The sequence below is a fragment of the Pseudopipra pipra genome, chromosome 6 (assembly GCF_036250125.1).
Source record: "Pseudopipra pipra isolate bDixPip1 chromosome 6, bDixPip1.hap1, whole genome shotgun sequence".
NCBI lineage: Eukaryota > Metazoa > Chordata > Aves > Passeriformes > Pipridae > Pseudopipra > Pseudopipra pipra.
In genome coordinates this window covers 38,775,158-38,798,879 of record NC_087554.1, presented here as the reverse complement: position 1 = coordinate 38,798,879, position 23,722 = coordinate 38,775,158, and the positions used below count along the sequence as shown (strand labels likewise).

Below are 23,722 nucleotides of genomic sequence, written 5' to 3'. Positions count from 1 at the left end.
TGGTAAGACTCTTAAAATTTCTATTTTTTTTTATTTTCCGAACAGATGAAGTTAAGAATTGGCCCCCAGGCTTTTGGTGACTTAGTTCTGTTCTTTCCTTTACTCAGGGGGAACAATGCTGGGTTCTGGCCAAGGCCTCACTCAAAAGGGGAAGACTCAGGGCAGCTGATACTCAGCAGAAGAAATAGAAAGAAGGGTGACTTCCTCTAAAGAATTTATTTCTAGGTAATGTTTTCGGACAAGATAATAAACTGTTCTTTTTTGTCATCCTACCACCAAAATGAAGACAATTCAGTTTTCATGACCTATAAGCCTATTGTGCCTCAAAGGCATAAAACCTTTAAAACCCATCAGACATCTGTTGAAAACTATGTCTTGTAATATTTTTGTTTGTTTGTTTCCCCGCCTGCGCTCTTATCTCTCAAAATTTTCCAGATTGAACAATTGATGATATGGCCTGTCAGCTCAGTTACAGTTAGGTTGTTTTACATAAAGTCCTTAATTTTTTACAAATAATTTGACAATGAAGCCTTATGTGTATATTTATTTCATTTCTTAATAATTTTTTAAAAAGGCCATGTATATATTTACATATAAAGATATGATTGTTTTTGTTATCATTGTAATTATTAGGCTATGGTCCACATGTGACAGCATATGACTGTTAAGCTTAGATGTTTGAAACTGAGAGAATAAGTGACTAACTCAGATATATACAATATATCTTTTTAATGTAATAAAAGTACGTGTGTGCAGGCAAAAACCAAATCAGTGTGTGTGCAGGCAGAAGCCAAATCAGTGAAGTAGCAGTGAATTTAGATACAACAGCTAAAAAAGTGGGAAAACATGTTTCATATCTGATCTGCCTTATACACTGTGGATTTACAAGAACTTGGATATTGTACAGAAGTCTGTTGACTTGAACTGTTTGGCCACAATACAATGTAGTTAATATTTTTAATTTGCACAATTAATCCCAACTTTTTATTTGTTGAAAATTGCCTCCAAAGGAAGTAGTGAAAAAAATAGTGCTTAACTGTATAAAATTTAATGGAACAAACTATTAGAAATACATTAAGAAGAACAGTTCCTTAATTTAAGGGATGAATTCTAAGTGACTGAGGACTGAATTCAGTTGCCCACACATAGGTCTACAGCCTTCCTGTATCTGAAATGTGTACAGGAATGGCAGTGTCATACAGGACCTCCAGAAGTCCAGGTCTTTCTGGACCAGCTGATAGATGCCAGATGTGTCTCCAGTAGCATGGGTCCCCTATGTTTGGGAAACTTAAGCCATTAGAGCTTGGTCTCAATTAAGTAAGTAGAAATACTGTGGAAAGACTTGGATCAAATTAACAGAGTCACAGAATCACAGAATATGCTGAGTTGGAAAGGATCCACAAGGATCATTGAGGCCAATCCTTAGCTGTGCACAGGATCATCCCCAAGAGTCACACCATGTGCCTGAGAGTATAATCCAAATGCTTCTTGAACTCTGTCAGGCTTGATGCTGTGACCACTTCTCTGGGGAGCCTGTTCCACTGCCCAACCATCCTCTGGGTGAAGATCTTTTCCTAATATCCAACCTAAACCTCCCCTGACACAACTTCAGGCCATTCCCTCAGGTCCTGTCAGTGGTGTCCACAGAGAAGAGATCAGTGTCTGCCCATCCTCTTCCCTCACAAGGAAGTTGTAGACTGCAATGATGTCTCCCCTCAGCCTCCTCTTCTCCAGGCTGAACAGACCAAGTGACCTTAGCTGCTCCTCCCACAGCTTCCTCTCAAGGCCCTTTACCCTCTTCACTGCCCTCCTTTGGATGCTCTCTATGCCCCTTTATTCTCACCCAGAGGCTCTCAACTGTGCTGTTGCCAACTGTGAGCTCCATACATCCTCACCCTTCTTTTACATACAGTGCTAGTCCCCCACCTCTTCTGTCCTGCTTATCCCCCTGAAAAGTATGTAATGATTGTTTCTGTTTATTGTTTTATAATTTCTAGCATCCTTTATGGCCTGTTGTTTAGGACTTTAGTTACACATGCCTACATTCCATCTGGTACTTATGGTTACCCCAACCTTTGAAATGTGCTTGTGCTCTTCCCGAAAACACACCCAGCCAGACTTAACATTACAAACACACCGGACTTAACATTAATTACAGACAAAAGTAATCTAGAGTTCTCTAAGGGAACTTAATGCTGTTTGACCAGTGGATAGCAAAACTGTACATGTGGTTACTGGCAAAATAAGTTACAGTTTCACACAACTACCACACACATACAAACAACAAAATTTTAATGTCCAAACTATACTAGTCTGTATCGTTAAAGTTTAGTTTGCAGATTTAACAAGTGCAAACAGTAATACATGCATATTATAATTTGGGCACACAAATGGCTGGATCTGCAGAGAAACAAGCCATGCTTTGAAAAGTTATCCTACAGTATTACATATAATAGGCTTATCCTGTTTGCTTTTTAATTCAGACTATGCCCATGTACTGGCTGTACTTATGCAGGAGAAACTAAAGTAAAAATTCATTGATGGGCATTCCCTAGAATTATACAGTGAAATTTTTGAATGTTCCATTATCCTTGCAGAATCAAAGTAATCTGATTATTGGACAAAGAATCATAGAATCACAGAATCATATAACAGGTTGGGTTGGAAGGGACCTTAAAGGTCATCTACTTCCAACCTCCCTGCCATGGACAGTGACAGCTTTTACTAGACCAGGTTGCTCCCAGCCCCATCCAACCCAGCCTGGAACACTTCCCAGGGATGGGGCATCCACAATCTCTTGGGTGAACACTTACAGTGTCTCCCCATTCTCTTAGTAAAGAATTTTTTCCTCATATCTAATCTAAAACAAATCTTCATTTTATGGCCATTTCCCCTTGTCCTATCACTACACGCCCTTGTAAAAAGTCCCTCTCCAGCTTTCTTATAGCCCCTTTAGATATTGGAGGGCTGCTATAAGTTCTCCCTGGAGCCTTCCCTTCTTCAGGCTGAACAATTGAATTCTCCTAGCCTTTCCTAGTATGAGGGATGTTCTATCCTTCTAATCATCTTGGTGGCCACTCCTTCCTGTGTTGAGAACCCCAGAGCTGGACACAGCCCTCCAGGTGGGGTCTCATAAGAGTGGAGCGGCAGAATCACCTCTCTGAACCTGCTGGCTCTGCTGCTTTTGATACAGCTCAGGATATAGTCAGGATAGGCACTTTATTTAGTGCCTCTCAAAGCTTCTCTTCTGCATCTCCTTCTATTACTTCTTCTTCTATTCTAGCAATATGTCTTAGCAGGCTATTATTTCCCAACATATGTTATTTACTTCCCATATTAACTTTATCCCACAGAACTCTTTATATATATGGTAAAATAAAGAATGAGTTAAGAGCCAGGATAGAGTTATAAATAAAGTATTGCCAGGATGAAGCTATGAATAAGATTTCTGTTACCCTATAATGTTGAAAGACAGATTTTACAACAAATTTTGGTAGGTCAGTGATCTATGAAATACATAGAGCGTTTTTGTCTGTTTGAAAACAACATCATAAAGATTTGTTATTAACAGAACTAATCATGGCAGGAAACTTTAGCTCTGAAAAGCCTTTGGAAACGTTACAGTCTACTGGAGTTCAATCCATTATCTAAACACTCGCAAATGTATCCATAGTTATCCAATAGACCAGAACAACTCTTGAAGAGCTGTTATGGTCTAATGAGTGAGTGGTACATAAACCATACTGCATATGAAGCTCAAACTTCCTTTTATATTTTTACATTTAAAGTTAATTTACTTTAAGCAATGGAATAAATAATCTGACCTAACCTGTTGACTCGGTTTCATGTGAGATCAGCAACACTCATAAATTTTCAAGGTTCAGTGAAAGTCCCCAAAAAACTTATCACAGTGGTATCATTTCCTTACTGTTTACTTACTTTGCAGTAATTCTAGTAAAGTTTGAAAAAGGACACATCCAATGGCTAGGAGAGGTCCTGATATTAGGAGAGTACAGGATCATAAACAATAGTACATCTATCCTGTGTTAAGGAAAGAAACTGGGAAATGAGGAAATAGCAAAGGAAAAAGAAAGGACAGTGACTAGTTTTGAGGATAAAAACTTCACTGAATTACCCAAGGGCTTTATGAGCCTGTGAGGAATACAGGACCAGGTGTTTCATTTCTTTTGAGATGTGGCTCATTTCCACAGCTTAAATGATTGTTATCCTTATTGAGCAACTTCTTATGAACAATTTTGAGCATTTTGTTTCAGCATGAAACTGCCATTAAATACTGATGTTGTTCCCACTCTTCCATGCCCTAGAAGGATCAGCTGAGGGTATTTCTCCTGTCTTCCTAGTTTTCTGCTCTTGCTTAGGAACTCGTGAATCACTAACTGAGACTACAGAGCATAGCTGTGAAAATAACTCTGGTTTAGAGCTGCCAATAATGGCCCACTAAAGTTCCTTCCCAGCACATGGCATAAAAAACCTCCAACAAACATTAAAAAGTCCCTTCTGATCTTGCTTAACATTGCCAGCCTGCTTGGGCTTAAAAAGCACAATAAAGAGGTTTCTTTTCAGATTTTCATATGCCAAATGGGAGGTGGCTTTTGGTGAAGCTTTTCCCTGAGGGAAAGAAGAGCAGCTGAGTTACCTCATGCTGCAAAGTCGATGTTTGGATGATCCCACTCTGGGGAAACATACGCAAGTGCCACAGTCAAGCTGCTACTAGTGGATGTGTCTGTACTCAGCAAATAAGCAGTAGGAAAGTTCAAGAGAAAAAAACAGATAGTCTTTGAGAGCACATGACATCCAGCAAAAGCCATTATGCAGCAGCCTTACTATGCCAAGGAACAAACAGTAGGAATGCAAAAAGCGAGTATTTTAAATCTTAGTGGAATACCCTGAAAATATAACCACTTGAGGAATTTATTTCTTCAGAAAATACCTTTTGTGCTTTTGGGATATTTGGGGGATTCTATTTTCAATACCTGTGTTCTGAATCTAGTGAAGCAATGCTTTTATCATGACTATAAAGTGGTTATGAGCCAATTCCTCATATGACACAGTCAGTAACAGTGGGGCTTTTTTATGACAAGCATGATGTCAGACAAAGGGCATCGGGACTTAGTCTTTGTACTACAATACAAAATAACAATACATAAACACCTTTGTGAAAGCAGCTTGAAACCCCATGTTTTCTATTAAAAAGTCATGTTCAATCTTCACTGTTGATAGAACAGAATAGCTAACACAGAGAACATTGTATATCAGAAAGGTCAATAGTTATTATGAGCTACAAATATATTTTTTTCCATCCTTCAGGCTGTTTAGCGCATATCACAGCATGAGCAGCTGTCTTCTTTAATGCTTTTAAAATTAGAATCCCAAAGAGGAAGAAAAAATTACATTTGCAATGATTGCTCTTTGCTTTTGTAAGTTTACTTTAATACACTATTTTATATACATGAATCTTCCAAGCAGCCTAACCAAAGGGCAGTAACTGGTCGCTGGTATCTCCTGGATTGCTATATCAATGCGTATAGAATCCTGGAAAATCACTTTGCACAAATTGTGTAACCTTGTTGAATAACTTGTCTAGAAAACCACGTAACTACTGGGCATATGTTTACACCAGGTAAGCATACATGTGCAAACACATACTGATCATTACTAATGGCAAATGCTTACTGGTTTAGCAGCAATAAACACAGAGGACCTACCACTTTCTGTTCACACACTGAAAATGGAAAAAAAGGGTGGTAAGATTGTGGCATCATTTGATCTCATATTTTTCAAACATGGCAAGTATTTGGGTTCGTCTTTGCCAACAGTGAACAACTACCTAAAATTGCAAACAGGTTTTCATTCTGTTCTTTGAATTTCAGTCATATTGGCTCTACCAAACTCTTCCACTTTCCAAGTTCGAACCTTATCTGGATGCATATTTATGTAGAATAGTATTCTATAAATATTCTGAAGTATGGAAGGCAAGAAATAATTTTCTATATAAAACAGCTTTGATTGGTTCAATTATTAAAAAAAAAACCCAAGTCAAACAAGTTGGAGTTAAACACCTTATGTTGTCAAGACAAAATAACTGTAATTGTCTAGAAGAATGTTTTCTTCATAGGGTTTAATCTTTGACTCACAGATGACTTCATTACTGGACAATGGCAATAGGTATGGTGCTAAGCATCATGGCATGGCTTCATCGTCCAGAATACAGTCAAGTGACACTTTTAAAATGCAAGAAAACCTACAGTTTCACATACTCAAACAGAATCTACTTATCCATGTCAAAAACGGGTTTGACTGACACTTTTGTTTCAAAGAAAAATAATAGTGGAAAAAATGAAGAAATGTAGCCTTTCCCCTACCTTGTCAAACAAGTCACATTTAAAAATATATTGTGAACTATTACTTAAACATGAAAATATTAGTATCCTGTGCATCCAAACATATTTCAGAATGCTATTAACATTTCCCTCATCTCAAGATTCTCTGTGCCATTATTTCCTCTCATCTGTCACACAGATACTCCATGACCCAGTCCAGGCTAAGCTGAATTCAGGTAGGCTGCTAATCTTGCTGCTGCTGAGGAATTTGCTAGCACAGCTGGCATAGCAGGTAGCTGATGCTATTGTGGTGTACTGCTCAGCTGGTAGTGCTGCCAGCAGCAGTCCTCACCTCCAACACTCATGTTTCTGGCTGAAGAAGGAGTAAGAGACCCAACTGTCCAGCCTTCTCTATAGGTTTGTTCCTTATTGGTACTGCTTCCTTGTTCCTGTTACAGTATTTTCTCCTTGGGGCAGCATATTAAATTAAAATACAGCAACAAATTCCAAAGGAACATTTAAAGAGTTCTTATACAGGTAAGTTGATATTTATAGATTTCTTTGTTTACGCAGAATTTACAAAAAAGCCAAAAATAATGACAAGTGCTACAACATTGAAATTCAAGAAGAGTTAAGTACAAGTATCTCCAAAAATGACAGATCTTGAGGTTGCTGAAAAAACCCCCAACCTAATGGTAGTTGCAGTGGGCTGCAGCCATGCATTATTCTTAGGAAACAATTAATTCAAATTTGGTAAAATCAAATGTCAAATGGACTGGACATCTTACTTTTATATTTTCCACCTTTATCTATTTATTTTGCACTGTGGAATTAAGGAGGGTTTTGACAGACACAATCAAAACCTGTCATATTACACAAGAAACAGCATTTTAAAAAATAAGCCCACAGTGCAGATATTTTGGCATGTTTATAACAAGGCTTGAATAGTAAACACTTAATATAAGAAATTCTGGGGGTTTCTTTGGCTTTATTTTAACAACGGGAACAATTACTTTTTTTTCCCCATAATGCCCCTTCAATTCAAGCTTTAAGTAAAATAAAGCCAGACCCAAGACAATAGCAATAAAATGATCAATACTAATTTCTCTTCCATTTTTTGGTAAAAAATTTTTCTACCTTCAGTATTTGCAAACTGAGTAACTTGGAGAATGATCATTTAGGCACAGTCAGAACATGGTGTGGTTTGTGAAATTTCAATGGTACAGTATTTCCTGAGTTTTTCTTAGTTAAAATTTTTCTACATTGTATTTTCACAATCCTGGAGCTTGCACTTTCTTTTTCCTCCAAAGAGGAAGATCACCCCATGGATTAACAAATGATTGAGGATTGTCTCTTAAAAGACTCTTTAAAAAAACTGTCAGAATCAACCTGAGATAAAGATTTATTATGAACTATTTAAAGGGCTTAATATATGTATCCCCAAAGAGCCCTTGGAGCAAACTAAAAAGGAAGAATGGAAATCTCAAAGAATGGGAAAAATCTCCAATGCTCCACTTTCTTCACACCATGATTACTGTTTACTCAAAGGATAAAATGCCTAACCTGTCACATGAAGTCTTCAGAAGCTATATTACTGCTGATGTACAATAAAAAATCCAAAACAATGAGCCTTGACAGTAATATGCCTAAGAAAGGCAGCTGTGATTTGCTTTCTAACCTGTCCACTAACACACTAATGTGGATACTTCTTGTCCAAAGTGCTGATCTCCTGACCCAGACAGCAATCAACTGCTAGAATGTTTGCTGTCACACAAGCTGTGACCATTACCTTAATTACATGTTATCACATAACAAACCTTCCCTAATGAGCAACTCTTCTCCCACCCATGTGCCAACTAACCCTTCTGTCCTTGAAGAGTATCACTACAGATGATTTCAATTTGAAATCTGAAAAGCATATTCATATGCAGTACTTCCAATAGATAAAGATATTATTTTAACATGGTTAGCTGTTTTACTAGAGTGCCAAGACAAAAAAACATGTAGGCTTATACTAAAGAAGGAGAATTAGAAAGAAATATACTATATACTATGGTAAACTTTTAGCAAAGCTGGATATGACCTTGCACTATACGTTCATATATAAATATATCCATCTTTGCAGATTCTTTTGTGTTTAGAGGAGTACATAAAATGTAAGAAATACTTCCATATTGACATTTTCACTTTGTGCCTAATACCAGGAATGGTGCCTGGGGTCACGGTCCACACAAATGCTTGCTTTCCTTCTCTAGTACCAACTTCCAGCACATTACACCTTCTCTTCTAGTTTTTATCTCTTTTTTTACAGCATTTTATTTTCTTCTGTTGTCAGATGTTTAGGACATTTACATCCACATTACAATTTGCAGGACACCATATCCTTATGAACAAATAAAGTACAGCTTCTCTCTCTCCACAGAAGTTATCTGTGTTCTACCTCAGATGCAATACTGGGACAAAGAGGGAAAGAGTGAGGCATATGAATCTGATTTTGTTCTGCCTGGGTTATTAATCTCTCATCTTATGGGACATTTTACCTGTTCATGCTAAATGCATATCTAACCTAGGTAATTGAGTGGGAAGCATCTGCAGACTGCTCATCTGCTATGTGTTTTACCTGGATAGTGAGTGTCAGTTTCAAAACACTTAAAAACACAGCTATTAAATCAAAAGAAGATCAGGAGGAATGTGAGAGCAGACAATTGAACAACATAGCAACAGATGAAATTTCATGCAAACAAGCGTAAGACTGTAGCACAGTTTTGAAGAAACTACTCCTGTATATTCAGGAGCTTTAAACAACTCTAACTAGGCAATAAAAGGAAATGGAAATATCTCATTGAAAACACCTGCTCTGTATAGAGACCATTACAGCTAAACACTTTAAATGAGATGTTAGAACACAATAAAAATTACTCTAAAATTAATAAATATATAAAGAAAATATTACTATGCCACTAAGTAATTTTATGGACCAAACAGTCAGTATTGTATTTAGTTCTGATCATCTGTTATTAAAAAAAGGAGAATAATGGAAACAGAAAAATTTCAGAAGAAAGACATCTGAGGAGAGATTAATGAATTATAAATATTTAGCTTTGAGAGCAGATAAATTTGACAAAAGGTACATAAAATAAAGAACGATACATAGAAGATAGAATAAAATCAAGGATATTTCTAATAAATTGAATGGAAGACACATTGTGAGCTAAAAAACAAAAAATGATTAAATTAAATACATTCCCCCCACAACACTATCTATCTATCTGTCTATCTATCTATCTATCTATCTATCTATCTATCTATCTATCTATCTATCTATCTATCTATCTATCTATAAGAACTTCAAAATAAGGACTAAATATCTATGAGGATAACCAGAATAACCATGCTACACAATGTATAATAAAATTTACATGAGATATCAAGTGTCATAATTCAACTTACATGGCATAGTTACCATACTGCAGATTTGACATGTGGTTTGGAAGTATTTGGTACTAGCTACTCTAAATGATAAGATAGTGGGCTAGATAAACAAAAATCACTAATATGAGTTCCTGTGTTCCTAAGAAATTCCTCGTCCATATAAAGATTCGTAGCAGGACAGGTTCTTTTGTTTACTCCTTCACCCCCAGGTTTATAATTCTCCAGTGGTTTATAACTATTCAGTAGCATAGAAAAAAAATTGAGTCCCTCAGAAAGAATACATAACTCCTTGGTCTTCTCTATCCTTTGTTTTCTGGCTTCTTATGCACTTTCTCTAAAACTTAAAAGCAGTAACATAAGGCTGATTTGTATTAAGATCGGAGCAAATTCCAAAGCTAAGGAGATCTGTAGTGAATCTCTTGCCAGTGGTTCTTTTCTCTGAGTATTGAAAAATTCAAGTACTTTCAGCTGAAGTCATTACAGGTCCTGGAATGGATTTACGATTAAGTGAACATCTCGTTAAGACTTCTGCAGGTATGTTAACCAGAAAAGGAACGTTGAAGAAGATGTACTCCCCAGATAAACAGTGCTAGAAAAATGTTAACAGCACATGAGGAGAAGGCTGAGATACTCAACAACTTTTTTGCCTCAGTCTTCAATGGCAACCTCACTTCCCACACCTACTTGAGTGGATGGACAGCAGGATGGGGACTGGGGTAGCAAAATGCTTCCAACTGTAAGTAAATGAAATATTACATAAGTTCTTATATACTGTGAAATATGAGTTATAATGTGAAATTAGTTTTCAAAGCCAAAAGGTGATATAAGACCAACAATGATCCACGCTCTCTTTATGCTCTCTTATTGGCTTAGTCACAACATAACTCATTATATGGTTTACTGTTCAAAGGAAAAGGAGTTTTCTAGGTCAAGAAATTTAATTTCAGAATTACTTTGATTAAGTGATATTTATATCACAATACAATACAAAACCCTTTTGCTTTTGTTTTTTCCTATTTAGGCACCTCAAATTCTCCTAGAAAATTCCAGCACAGTGTAAATTGTGATTTCATACAAAAAATGTTAGTAGCTGCTTAATATAATCAGGTGTTAGAATAATGATAATGATTACCTCATCATATTGGTAATTTTTGCATTCTGTTAGCAAATTTTGCTTTTGCTAACATGATGCAAAAGTTGTTAATATAATGAGTGTCACTGTATTAGCAACTTTATATCACATTAACAAAGATTAAATTTGCTAATGTAATATGACAGTCACTAAAGTAAGATTAGTGTAAACAGAGAGCAAAATCTCTGTAGACCTCCTAAAGGTAATGCTGAACATGTAAGAAATGCTCATTTGTCCTTCCTTTGGTAGCTATACCTTGAGTTCCTTAAGTGTTACATCCATCTATGCTCACTGAACATTCTCCAGAAAGGACCATTTTATTGAACACTATCAGACGGTGATTAACTTTTGATGCAAAATCATGCACCATAAAGTTATTTGTTAAAAGATAAGTGACTCATAAAATGGATCAGCTGATATTTATACAACATAGAGATATGTTCATGAAAACTGACATTAGTAATATTGCTGATTAATTTATATAGGACCTTTCATGATGAGCTATACAAATGTAGAACAGATGCAGCAAACATCATGGAGGTCTCCCAAAAGAGACTTCCCAAGTTAGAAATTTGTGGCATAAACGCCACAACATTAAATGACAAAAGGCCCGAATACAATGATCTCTGTGCTTGTATAACACAATAACAAAATGGCTGCACAACCCCATCCCCACCTGCACAAGTGACTCAGGAAGTAAGATATGCTTAACCATATATGTATCAAGGAGGATTAAGAGGCTTTAGCTGTGTCAGTGCTCCTTGACTCCTCCTGCAACACAGGCACCATTCAGGTTCAGGGTGTAATGCTTCTACTTGCTTTCACCTCCCTGTCTCAGATTTCAAAGGAGCAAGATAGAATAGGATTCTCTGTCCTCAGGCTTGAGGAGCTAAAGGGAAGCTGCAGCACTTTATGAGTATGGAAATATAGGTCTGTCTTCTCAGAGGAAGCCTAACCTTACCTAAATGGTTTGCCTTTAATGAGCAGCTGAGTAACACGTTAAATTAAAGAAGAGTTTTGATGAACTGTTCCTATAAGAGAGGTTTAGAAGTGGAGCTTGTTCTCACCTTCCATATTGAGACTTTTAGGTCAAGCCACATACCAAATTTGGGCAGTATTATCTTTTTTATATCCTGTCTCAGAACAATGTACAAAATATAAATGCTCCTTCCTTAAGTCCACATGTGTCCGGTGTTGGGATTTACTAGACTACAACATGCAGGTGCCTGAATTCAATTCTGGTTTGAAAAAAAGTGAAAATTAAAGGCAACGGTTAGTCAACACAACAACTATTTACAGTAGCAAGCAATTAAACACCACTAAAGAATTTTGAGGAGAAAGAACAGCTGCTTGTTTACCATCTAGGAAGGAAAACCATGATATCAGAAAGGCAGTAGACATAGGCTTTCAATGAATAACCTCAACACAGCCTCATGCAAAGAATGACAAATCTAAAGTCTCTGTCTTCCTTTCAGAAAAAACACCAGTAAATTCAGCCCATACGATGTAGTAACAAAAACTAAAAGCAAGCAGAATTCCTGCAGAACTGCTGAAGAGACTGGGAACCCGGAAAGTAAACTTGAGAACTGTACAGATAAATAAAACATGCTCCAAATTTTTATTTGCTTGTGCTTGATTTCCTTTTATAGCAAATGAGTCAGTTTTGTGGTCAAGCATTAAAAGGTAGAATTAGCACATAAGAATCATCTGATCTGCAAAGTCCTAGATACAGTGGCAAAACTTAGGTACCATAACCAGGTACCTAAGTAAAGGAAGGGGCTGAAGGGGGAGATAGATATTTAAGAAGGTTCATCTGTTTAATATGAAGGGCCTTTTGACATCAGAAGTTAAAACTGAATTCACAGCTTTATGTTAATATGTACTTTTCTTTTACTATAAACAGTAGGCCGAACTGAAAAAAAATCTGGTTTTGTGATAAACTGTAGTTCAGTTCATAGTACTGAAATATAAAAAGGAACAACCATGAGTTTTCCATCTCTTTTCCTCCAATTCTTAGAGTGTGATTTCTGTGAACAATTGTTTAATTAGAAGACCATTTCTTTCAGTGGAGTGTATAAGTGTCACCCTAACCACTTATTGTTATGAACAGCATGTGGCTTTTTTCTTTGCTAGAGTAGTATTTCTGGAGACGATTCATGACCGCATTCTAATATGGAAAACTGTGTTCTGCTCATCTAAATTTCACTGGCACAGGTGGGGGTTTTGTGTTTGGTTTTTTTTTTCCTTTTTTTTTTTTTTTTTTTCCCATCCAGGAATCCTATTCTGTCTTGCTCAGTTTTATTTGACTCTGACAGTTCACAGCTGAGCAGTTCAGAGAAATATACAGCTTTAATTCACTTCACTTGACAATAGCAGGACCTGATCCTGCAAGTCAGCTTTAAAATTGCATTTGGAAGCTGTCATGGAAATCACGTGAGAGATGAACTGTTTCTCACCATTTCTGAAAATTAGGTCACTTATTTAGGACATTGAAAAGAACTTAGGAGTTATGACTTAAGGCACACATTACATTTTTTTTGTCAGTGTACTCCCTTTACCTAATGTACAGATTCATAATAATGTAATTATAATAAGACAATCTGTCTTAAAAAGTTCCTTTACAGACATATTTCATGACACAACTCTTTATGTTTATGTTGAACTCTATGAATGATGATGGGCCTTTTTTCACAAAGTTTCCATAATGCCAGAGCTCTTTGGATTGAGCACAAGAAAATTTATGTCATACAGGTATAGCACCATGAAGCAACAAAAGCCTAAACCAGGGCAGAAACCCTAAATGACAAGCAGCATGGCAACTGGGGCAGGTGTTTGAGGAATGTATTTTATTCTCCTAAGGCACAGAGACAGAGGGGGGCAAGTGACATAAGAAGTGGGAAAACCAAAGTAATTTGCTGATATTTTTTTCCCTTGTGTTCTTTGTCCCACATAGTTTCAGCATGCACTGCACACAATTCTACTCTGCCATTTTCAGTCTAAACTTAGCCTGCTCGTATAATTTCCTTGTCTCATTGACAGCCCTCATGTATATCTGTGGATTAGTAGAGGATTGTGTTAGAGGAGATGACCAGGTCTTTCTGCTCCAGTGCCACATACAGGCCTTGACACTTGAGTCATTGGAAAATCCCTGTCAGGGGCAGTAGTTCCACGACTGATGTCATCTGCAGGCCAGCCACTAGAAGTCAGCAGTCATTAAAAAAAAAAAAAAAAAAAAAAAAAAAAGAAAGAAAAAGGAAAACAAAAGCCTATAATGCCTATAGGAAAAGCATCTTGCTAACTGCAACCTGTATACTATATACAGAATCCTGGGTTCTGCTAGAGCACCTTGGAGTGCCAAGAGCTGCCCAAACACACTCCTCTAAGCACGAGTAAGGTGGATATTCCCAAGAGTTTGCATCTAACATCTTCACAGTAGATAACTGAGCTGCCATTTAGGCATCTCTCCTGGGTTCCCTGTGTCTGGAAGGGACGTACAGTTTGTGGGGAGGAAGGATTAAATGGTGATTGAATAGCATCGAGCAAATGTTGGAACTACCATAAAGGTTGTTGGGATTGGATGCTTCCATAAAAAAGCCATAGTATTACCATACTGTCCTAGACAGCACATTATTATTTTTAGTGTCATGTGCTGTATTACATTGTCTGATAAAAGTAAAGTACAAGAATTTACTAGATGACTTGATTTCTGCCCTTGTTAGATTATTTTGTTTAGTTTCTGATGAAAATGTAAGACAAGCTTTGCAAAATTATTACTGTGGATTTTCTTTTCAGTTTCTTTTCCCGTCCTATTGCCATGTCTAATCTATTTATCTATAGCTCAAATATTGATTTATGTCCACTGGAATGATAGATAGATATCCTGTAAGTGATATCATCTTATTTTTGTTGCATTATATACAGTGAATGGATAGTCTGAATTGCACTTGTGAATAAAAACATTGCAAATTGTTATTAATTATACTCTAAAGAAGATATATTCCACTGTTGAACTTTCCAGAAAAGGTAAAATATAATAATTCTTCTCTTCACTGAACAGTTTTTCCTTTGTTATGGGACAGCTGATGAACACAATATTGCTTTTACTATGCAGTCCTGAAAGTGCCAGTTGGGTGAAAACATATTTTTTGTACTTAAAATAAAAATACCAAAAAGTAACAATAGCATGCATGGAAGATCCATGTATGTCCGCTTAACAAAAATAGCCTTTGAACTAGGAAGAAATTTGGTGTTAATTACTGTTCACTGAAAAAATAATTACAAAATGTTATTCATCTATTTCTTTTCCTGACCATGTGTTTATCTATCATTTTGCAGTTTCAGCAGAGCAGATGTGCTATGACAGAAACAGCAGCTACAGTATTTGCTCCACATATAGAAACAACAAGCAAATGTGACTCATATCCTGGATTACATTAAACAAAATGGAAAAGTGACAAAAAAAATCTTTTAGTCTAACAACGGATTTTAATTGCAAACTAAATTGAAATTCATTTGTTTTAAAAAGTGTTTTCAAATGTTAACTCGCAGATTTATACTGTAGTATTTGCCAAAAATGTTAATGTTTTGAGGTGAAATCCTGTTTCTAATGAGGTCACTAGAGCTTTGTCACGGCATCTGGGGCAAGAGTCCAGCTTGGTCCTTTATTTGGTTCCCCCTGGTAATTTTATGTACATCACATAAGCACTAAGCTTTAACATGTCTTAAAAAAAAAAAAAAATCCCTAAGGCTGCAAATGATTAAATACAATTAAGGATTTGTCCATAAAAGATGCAATCAACAATTATCATTCAACGATTGGCTGCAGAGACCCAGGCTTGAAATATGAGCCTGGGTCTCAAATGTCTTTTACTTTAACACGAGTAGGTCTTCTGCTCTTGACCTATTAAAATTTTGTTTGCTATTATACTTGCTGGTGAACGACTCATGCGGAAAGGTGTTGAGGAAATGAGCCAATGTGTTCCCCAGGTGATATAAATGCTTTATCAAACTGATCCCTGCCTTGTTATGTAAACTATACCAGGTACTGTTCATTTTAAACAGAGAGATAAACAGATCTAATATGCTTCAGGGCGTCATGCTTTATGCATGAACTACTTTTTATTTTTATATTAAAGATTTTCTTGACACAACCCTTTGCAATGAAGGAAAGCTCCAACATAATGTCTTAACTACAACCACTGCAGCACCTGCAAATTCAAACTATTGAGACTTTTATTCCCTGATCAGATAGTCCCATGCTAACCTATTTAATTAATTCTTAATAAACAATTAATTTTTTAGCGAAATACCACTTGTGATGAGAAAGTCTCTCTCAAAAGATAAATGAAATAATCCTCTGAGAAGGAATTTATAAATAACTTGTTCTATCCATCTATTTACAATATTTAGCTACCTACCCTTTGCTTTTGGTTGTCTGATCTATCACTTGATTTCTTATTTATTATACAGTTTTAAATCTGAAGTGATATCAGATAGAACATTTTTAACCTTCCCATAAGTAATATCCAGTTTCTTTTTATAGCAATGGAATTAAATTTGACTCTCAGTTTTCATGGGAGCAAATGCAGAATATCACCAAAGATTTCAGTTACTTAAGATTTATATTCATAAACAAGACCAGAATTTAGTCAGCTCTCTTAAATTTGAGACATACAAGATGAAAATGAACACATTTATTCTCTCATTTAAAAAAATGGATCTACAGAGTGTTACAAGGATCCACTTTGAGAACTGTACACACTTTTAGCATAAAAATTATGAAAAATTTGCTTGTTCTTGATTTAATATTCTATGTCATCCTCCAAAATTTTAAGGACAGCTATAGAACCCTATTTTCTTACAACTGCATAAGAAGAAAGAGGAAAAAATTAATGTCTATTGTCATATACAAAGAAATATTTATCCCACCTAAAACAAGATTAGAAGTACATTTCTCAATTTCAGCACAGTCTTAACTACGGAGTCACTAGTGACACCCTTGTATGAATGTGTATGTATATATGAACTAGCACGTACATACTAGTGCAGATATACTTACGTGTATTCAAATGGCTTTTGCATATCCTCCTTTTAAGTTTCCACTGACTAACTAATTAATAATCATTGCTCAAAATGGTTTATAGAGCATTAGTTGTATTATAGTAAAAACAACAAGTGTAATTACTCTCAGGCTGATAAGACTAGTAGGTTGAGACTGCCTTAGTTCATGTTTTCAAGGCTGAAGAAAAATTCACTACCTGATAGAAGCCTTTTTTTTGGCAAGCATATATGCACAGAGATAGCACAAAGAGCATAATGCTGAAGGTATCTGATTAACATGTGAAAACTGGGCAATATAACATTCTTCACTAAAAGAGTGGTTAGTTTGTATTCATAATGTAATGTTTATTTTTCTGGAGACATGATGCCTTCCTTCCCTTTATTCCATGTGCAACTCAAAATAGAAAAACTAATAAAATTTAACTATCCACAAGTCTTTATTGTGGAAGGACTGACTTTTTAAGTTAGTCAAGTAAAGAATCATTAAGTAGGACTCTAGGGCAGGAATGTGTTAATAAAATCATACTCTCTGCCTTTTCATTTAAAATAATCCCCTTGAGCTGATTAAATGAAATATCACTTGTTTAATAACTGACAGAACATTATTTTTAAGCAGAAATGTTTTGCATATCTTCCTATCCTGTTTTTAATTCTAGGCACAAAGTAGTGAAGGCACTGACATCACACAAAGGGAGTAGAGTTTAGCACTTGGATATAGTTTGTCCTGTCATAGTGGCATCTATAATTTAGTGTGAAGCAGTGAGGTAGACAGAGCATTATCATTAGAAATCATCCTGAACAGGGATATAAAACACAGTTGCAATAACACTTGTCAGAAAGGTGACTGCAGTCAAAACTAATATCCAAGAGTTTCAAGATAAATGCTGACACTGCAGCCATCTTACAAAGACTATTATTGCTCAAAAAAAAGGCAAAACCCACCCAAACCAAAAATGAAAAAAAACAAAACCAAACTGTGAACATTTCTCAGAGTGAACAAGTTAGGGTGAAGTTTGTATCAGAGGTCGCATAAACTTAGTGAAATTTATGGTAAATAAAGCCCTTCTCTACCTGAATAAGGTACTCTATACTGCTACAGAGAAAGAATCAGTCTGTCTGGCTTAACTTTAAACTACTCTAAATTCCTCCCTCCACTCTCTCCTCCTTTTCTAGAGTGTATGAGTGCAATACTCAGGTGAATAACTGCTGCTTCCAGGTTCACTCCCTCTCCCTGCTGTCCACTTCCTCAATCTTTTGTATTCTCCAAAACCCACTTGATTTTCTTTGTCTTTATACTCATCTCTGTCTCAGAATGCAGTGTGATTTTATAGTCTTTTACTGATGATTTTGTAACTGCAAAGACACAAGAAACTCCCAAATCATAATTATAGCCTTGGAGGTAAGTATAGTAACTTCATTGCATTTGTTTATTTAGCAGTAATAATGCATATCTCCATATAAAACCAAACAAATGCACAAGAGTGCTGCCTCCTTAGTACACTGACTCATAGCACAGAAGTACTGCAGGACAAGAAACAGGTGCTGTGTACTAGGTATTTCTTCTGCTACAGGCAACCTGTCCTGATCAGAGACACAGAACAGACACAGTGGTTTGTGGGTCTATAGAGCCTAGTATTCCAGCAGTGGCCATCGTTGCTGAGAAATGGGAGAAAAGTCTGCTATAATCTTTAGGTTCTTGAGCCCCAGCCATTTTCAGTACATAACATATTCTGGGTCTGATGTTCATTTACTGACCACTATTTTCCAAGGTCTACAACCTTTTGTCTGAAGAAAGCAAGGAGAAGATTCTTCAGAAGAGACATAAGTGTAACGTGTGAAGTGATCAGCTAATAGAAGCTCTTGAGTTCTATCATACAGTATTATGTGGTATTACAGAAACTCAACCGAAAACAGAACGAGACTTATCTTGTGTTTGTCTAATGTTATATTTAATGAAAAACAAAGAAGAGTATGAGTCCTTGTTACTAAAGGACTTAAGAGGACTGACTGCTTGTTCGACAGTTTCTATCTGATTATAACAAATATCTGTGGAAAAAGAGCCAGAAGGCCTATTGTGCACCATTAGATAATGTGCATGTAGAAGACCTTTCTCCCCAAATCACCAGTTGGTATCTCAACTGACTTGAAGCACAATACACTTCTCTATAAAAATATTTTAACTGAAATTAGAAGGGAATGCTGTCACTGTATATAAATGTCCACATATTTTAAAAGTCTGCTCTGCTCCTGACTGCAGGGTTAGTTAGTGTCAATGAGTTCCACACATACACAGCACTTGACAAACATGCTTCCTTTTACCTGTTTTGCTGTTCTTCCATCTGAGTTTTACTAAATGCTTTTGTCTCCTTGTAAAAAGATACCTAGGGTTTTGCATGTCACCTAATTCACTTTGCTCTTAGTTCTCCAAATTAACACCTTGCATTTAACCGCCCGTACTTGACATATTCCTGTTGTCTTTACTGTGATGAATTTATAGATTTTCTGCGAGATTGGAGTTTCACAATAACCTCAGGAACTTCACCATTTAGAGAAGTTCACATATAATGTCTTTCAGCAGTGCCGTGGAAAAGGACTAGGGGGTCCTGGTTGAGGAAAGCTGAATATGAGTCAGCATTCCCTAGCAGCCAGGAGGGCCAACCTGGGGGGCATCAGGCACAGCATCACCAGCCAACCGAGGGAGGGGATTGTCCCGCTCTGCTCTGAGCTGGCGTGGCCTCACCTTGAATATTGTGTGCAGTTTTGGGCACCACAGTATAAGAAAGATAATAAGCTCTTAGAGAGCATCCAAAGGAGGGCAATGAAGATGGTGAAGGGCCTGGATGGGAAACTGTATGAGGAGTGGCTGAGGTCACTTGGTCTGTTCAGCCTGGAGAAGATGAGACTGAGGGGAGACCTCATTGCAGTTACAACTTCCTTGTGAGGGGAAGAGGGGCAGCCACTGGTCTCTTCTTTCTGGAGGTCAGTGACAGGACCTGAGGGAATGGCCTGAAGTTGTGTCAGGGGAGGTTTAGGTTGGATATTAGAAAAAGGTTCTTCACCCAGAGGATGGTTGGGCAGTGGAACAGGCTCCCCAGAGAAGTGGTCACAGCACCAAGCCTGACAGAGTTCAAGAAGCATTTGGATTATACTCTCAGGCACATGGTGTGACTCTTGGAGATGGTCCTGTGCATGGCTAAGGAATGGCCACAATGATCCTTGTGGATCCTTTCCAACTCAGCATATTCTCTGATTCTGTGATGAATTATGGATTACAGTTTTCCAATACTGCCTAATGAATCTATGGATTACAATTTCCCATTATGGGCTATATTCAGCTCTTTCCTTTATTTAAAATATCCCAGCTTACTTGGTATAAGTAGTGCTGGTTTGTGATGTGAATAATTCTGCCTACACCACGATATTGAACATAATTATATCAGAGGCTAAACTGTAACTATTTTTGAACCAACTCCTTTTATAATATGAAAGATCAAGGTAGAAAACAGACCCATTACTTCTGTGTGCCAAGAAACACAAGTGTTTCAAGTATCAAGAAGTGGTCATTGAAATCTTGTCAGGGTGTGAAATTTCTGAGTAGTCAAAGTCATCCACCGTTATTCTTCAGTTAGATTCTGTGACTCTTTTATCTCCCTCAATACTCCTCACTCATTATCCTTTTACTCGTTATCCTTTTCCTGGCCAGCATGTCTGAATATGCACCACATGCATCCCTGCACGCTTAAGGATTGGTATTTCTACATATATACATATGTAGAGAAGAATTAATTTTGAATACTTCATTCTGATATCAAAGTATTTCATAAAGATGTCATTATCAGTAAGATCTAACATTATCCATGGTCTCCAGCTGGTGGTATTTTCTTTCAACAATGCCTGGTTCCATAACATTTAAAATAAACATAAGTTTGAAATTTTGCAGCTCAGAGCACAAACAATAAAGTGTGCAATTTCTTTTTTTGGATGTATGATCACTTTTAGTCAGAAATCACAAAGACTTAACAAACATAAGGTGTCAAAACCTGACTGCTTTATTTGCAGCACACATAGTTTGCATTGTAAGAACATTTACATGAAGATATTGGCAGGGGACAATTACAGAAGATTTAAAAAATATATTTTCCTAACGTGGAGGTATGGACCTGCCTGCAGATTGTAGAGAAAAGCATAACTTCTGAGTTTGTTTCTGAGAAAAGATATCTCATGGTTCAAAAGGAGGATATGTTATATATATTAAATGGGAGTTATAAAGCAAGCATATACTGAATTTCTTTGCTAGCAAAAAAGGAGTCTAGATTTACAGTAAATTTACTTTCCTTCATAGCTTGAAAACTGCATTAAGTTAGATGGAGAGGAATAAATTTAATCAAAACACTGCTGGATAAAATAACTTGGATTTAGGAGTCCGCAGCAGCTACTGCCAAAAGAAAGCTGTTGTGATTTACCAAAGTTAACAATATTCATTGTTTAAAAATCCAAAGGCAAAATACTAACAAAACTTTACTAAATTGCCAATAGTATTTAATGTGGCAAACTACTTTGTTGCAATGAATTTATCTAATGGATTGCTTATAGTTGCATTTCACATAGGAAATGCTAGCACAGATGTATTTCAAACTATGTTCTTACTGTAAAAAAATCCTGAAAAGAAGAAAAAATTACCACAGTTATGTGAGATGTCATGAAGTTAAAGACAATGTTCATCCCCACTGCAAGTCTATAACATTTAGCGTAACACTGGAACAACTTCGCTACGCAAGTTGGAAATTTGCATTGTTTACAATGGGAGCAGGATTAGGGTGATCAGCTTCTATATGATTTGGATTTTGGACTAAGAACCGCTAGTGCAAAATATGTGACAAGATCACAGAGAAGATAAGGGTATTTAATTTGGGCATTGCAATTGATAATTGAAAACATACGAATATATGGAATCAAAGATGCTACAGTTTCTCTTGACGTTCCTAAAATTTTCATTGTTCAAAAAAAATCACATTCTGGACCAATTTGATCTGTTTCTTGTGGCTTATAGAAGAATAAATAGCAAAGCACTCTAGGTAATTTTACAAGTATTAAAAGAGAGAGCTGTGCTAATCAATTCCTTTTATTTGTTCTTTCTTTTGCCTTTATCTTGAACATAGGAATAGAAAACAAATCATAGTAACTATGTTTCTCAGAAGTCAGTCTCATTTACTTTCAATAGACTCAGTAACACTGTTTAAAACTTAAAAGCTAATAAACATGGATTTGTGGAATTAAAAATATCGAACAATTGGAGAAATAGCTACTCACAAAATTAAAGTTTTACAGCCCAAAGTTGAAGATTGTGTTCCACAGTTTAAATATTTCATATCTGACACTTTCAGACTCTACTGCTAGTGTGCAGTCTGATTTTGATTTTTCAATCCAATCCAACTGTTTGAGTTTGGTTTCAAAATCTAGATAATACTAGCTTAGATTCATCTTTGTACTAAAAGGCTATGCAATGTCTAAGTACAGTCTTTTTCTGTACATTTTCTACGTACACTATTTTTCTGTATGACATGCATTAAAGGAAGCTTGATTTTGAAAATACATTCTGATATTACAGCATAAAATATGCAGAGGTAGCTGTCTAAAATTAAAACCAGTATAGTTTCTGGATAGCAACTCTGCCATACAAGTCAACTAATATTTGTGTCGTCTTCTCTTCCACAGCTATGGGGTGCCAATAGGTTGTTTTTGATTATTGTTAGAATTCCTGCTTTCAATTTATACTCAATGAAGGAGTCAGTCTTTACATCTGCAAGCCAAGATATCAGCACTGTTTGGTTTGGGTTTTTTTGGTCCAATTAAGGCCAATGTATTTTGCTAGGGCTATCAGAAGTAGCAATTATGAGGACATCTCTGACCAGGAGCAGTTTCTATTAAAATGCATCAAGTGATTAAGCTGTAGCAGTAATTGCAGAGAAGTAAGTTCACATCTGAAACTTGTCATTTGAGCTAACACATTGTTTTGGTGTTATGGGATGATTGAACTGCCCTGACTTCATAATTAGACCTGGTGATTTCAAAAGGTCCCTGGCCAAACCCACAACTGACTCCACACCTTTAAAACCAAGATGGATATGCTGATTTATACTGGTTAATTATCAGGCTATTGTGTCTTGTTTTCATCAGTATCAAAGGGACTACTTGTTGAATGAGATGCTGAGTAAATGCAAGTTAATAAAACCACACAAGACAAAAATGCACAGTATGTGTTAAAGAGAAGCAAAGATAGATACAATATATGTAGACACTGGGTGTCTACAGATTATTAAAACATAAGCATTTTAAAATAAAAAGATATCAGTCCCATCAGTGAAGATAAAATGAATCCAAGCAGCTTGCACAGCAAATTCTTTCATAAGTAGTTGAGGAACGGTGACTCAAATCCATGACTATTAACTGTAAGACAGCAATACTGTAGGGAACTCTCCTGCTCTGGCAGGGGGATAGATAACTTGACCTAATGGTTCTTTTCTATTTCTAATTTCTCTGATTCTATTAAGTCTTGGTATTTCCAGAAGAATGCAACTACTTTCCAGTGCCCCTGAGACATGAAAATTTAGGCAATTCCTTCCTGTAAATAACACTACCTTTCAAATAGTAAAAATACAGACTAGGAGGGGACATTAAGCCCAGTTTAATAACTTCTAAGCATGGGCACAGCAGAAATGCTCTTTTTCCCCCTACACTTTTCCTACTGGAGTTTAAT

The 23,722-nt window shown here is 36.4% G+C and overlaps 1 protein-coding gene across 8 annotated transcripts in view; it reads right to left on the bottom strand.

The window, feature by feature from the left end:
* NPAS3 (neuronal PAS domain protein 3) overlaps positions 1 to 23,722 on the bottom strand; it is a 609,815-nt gene that overhangs the window by 62,534 nt on the left and 523,559 nt on the right. The gene's annotated exons all lie outside the window — the stretch shown is intronic.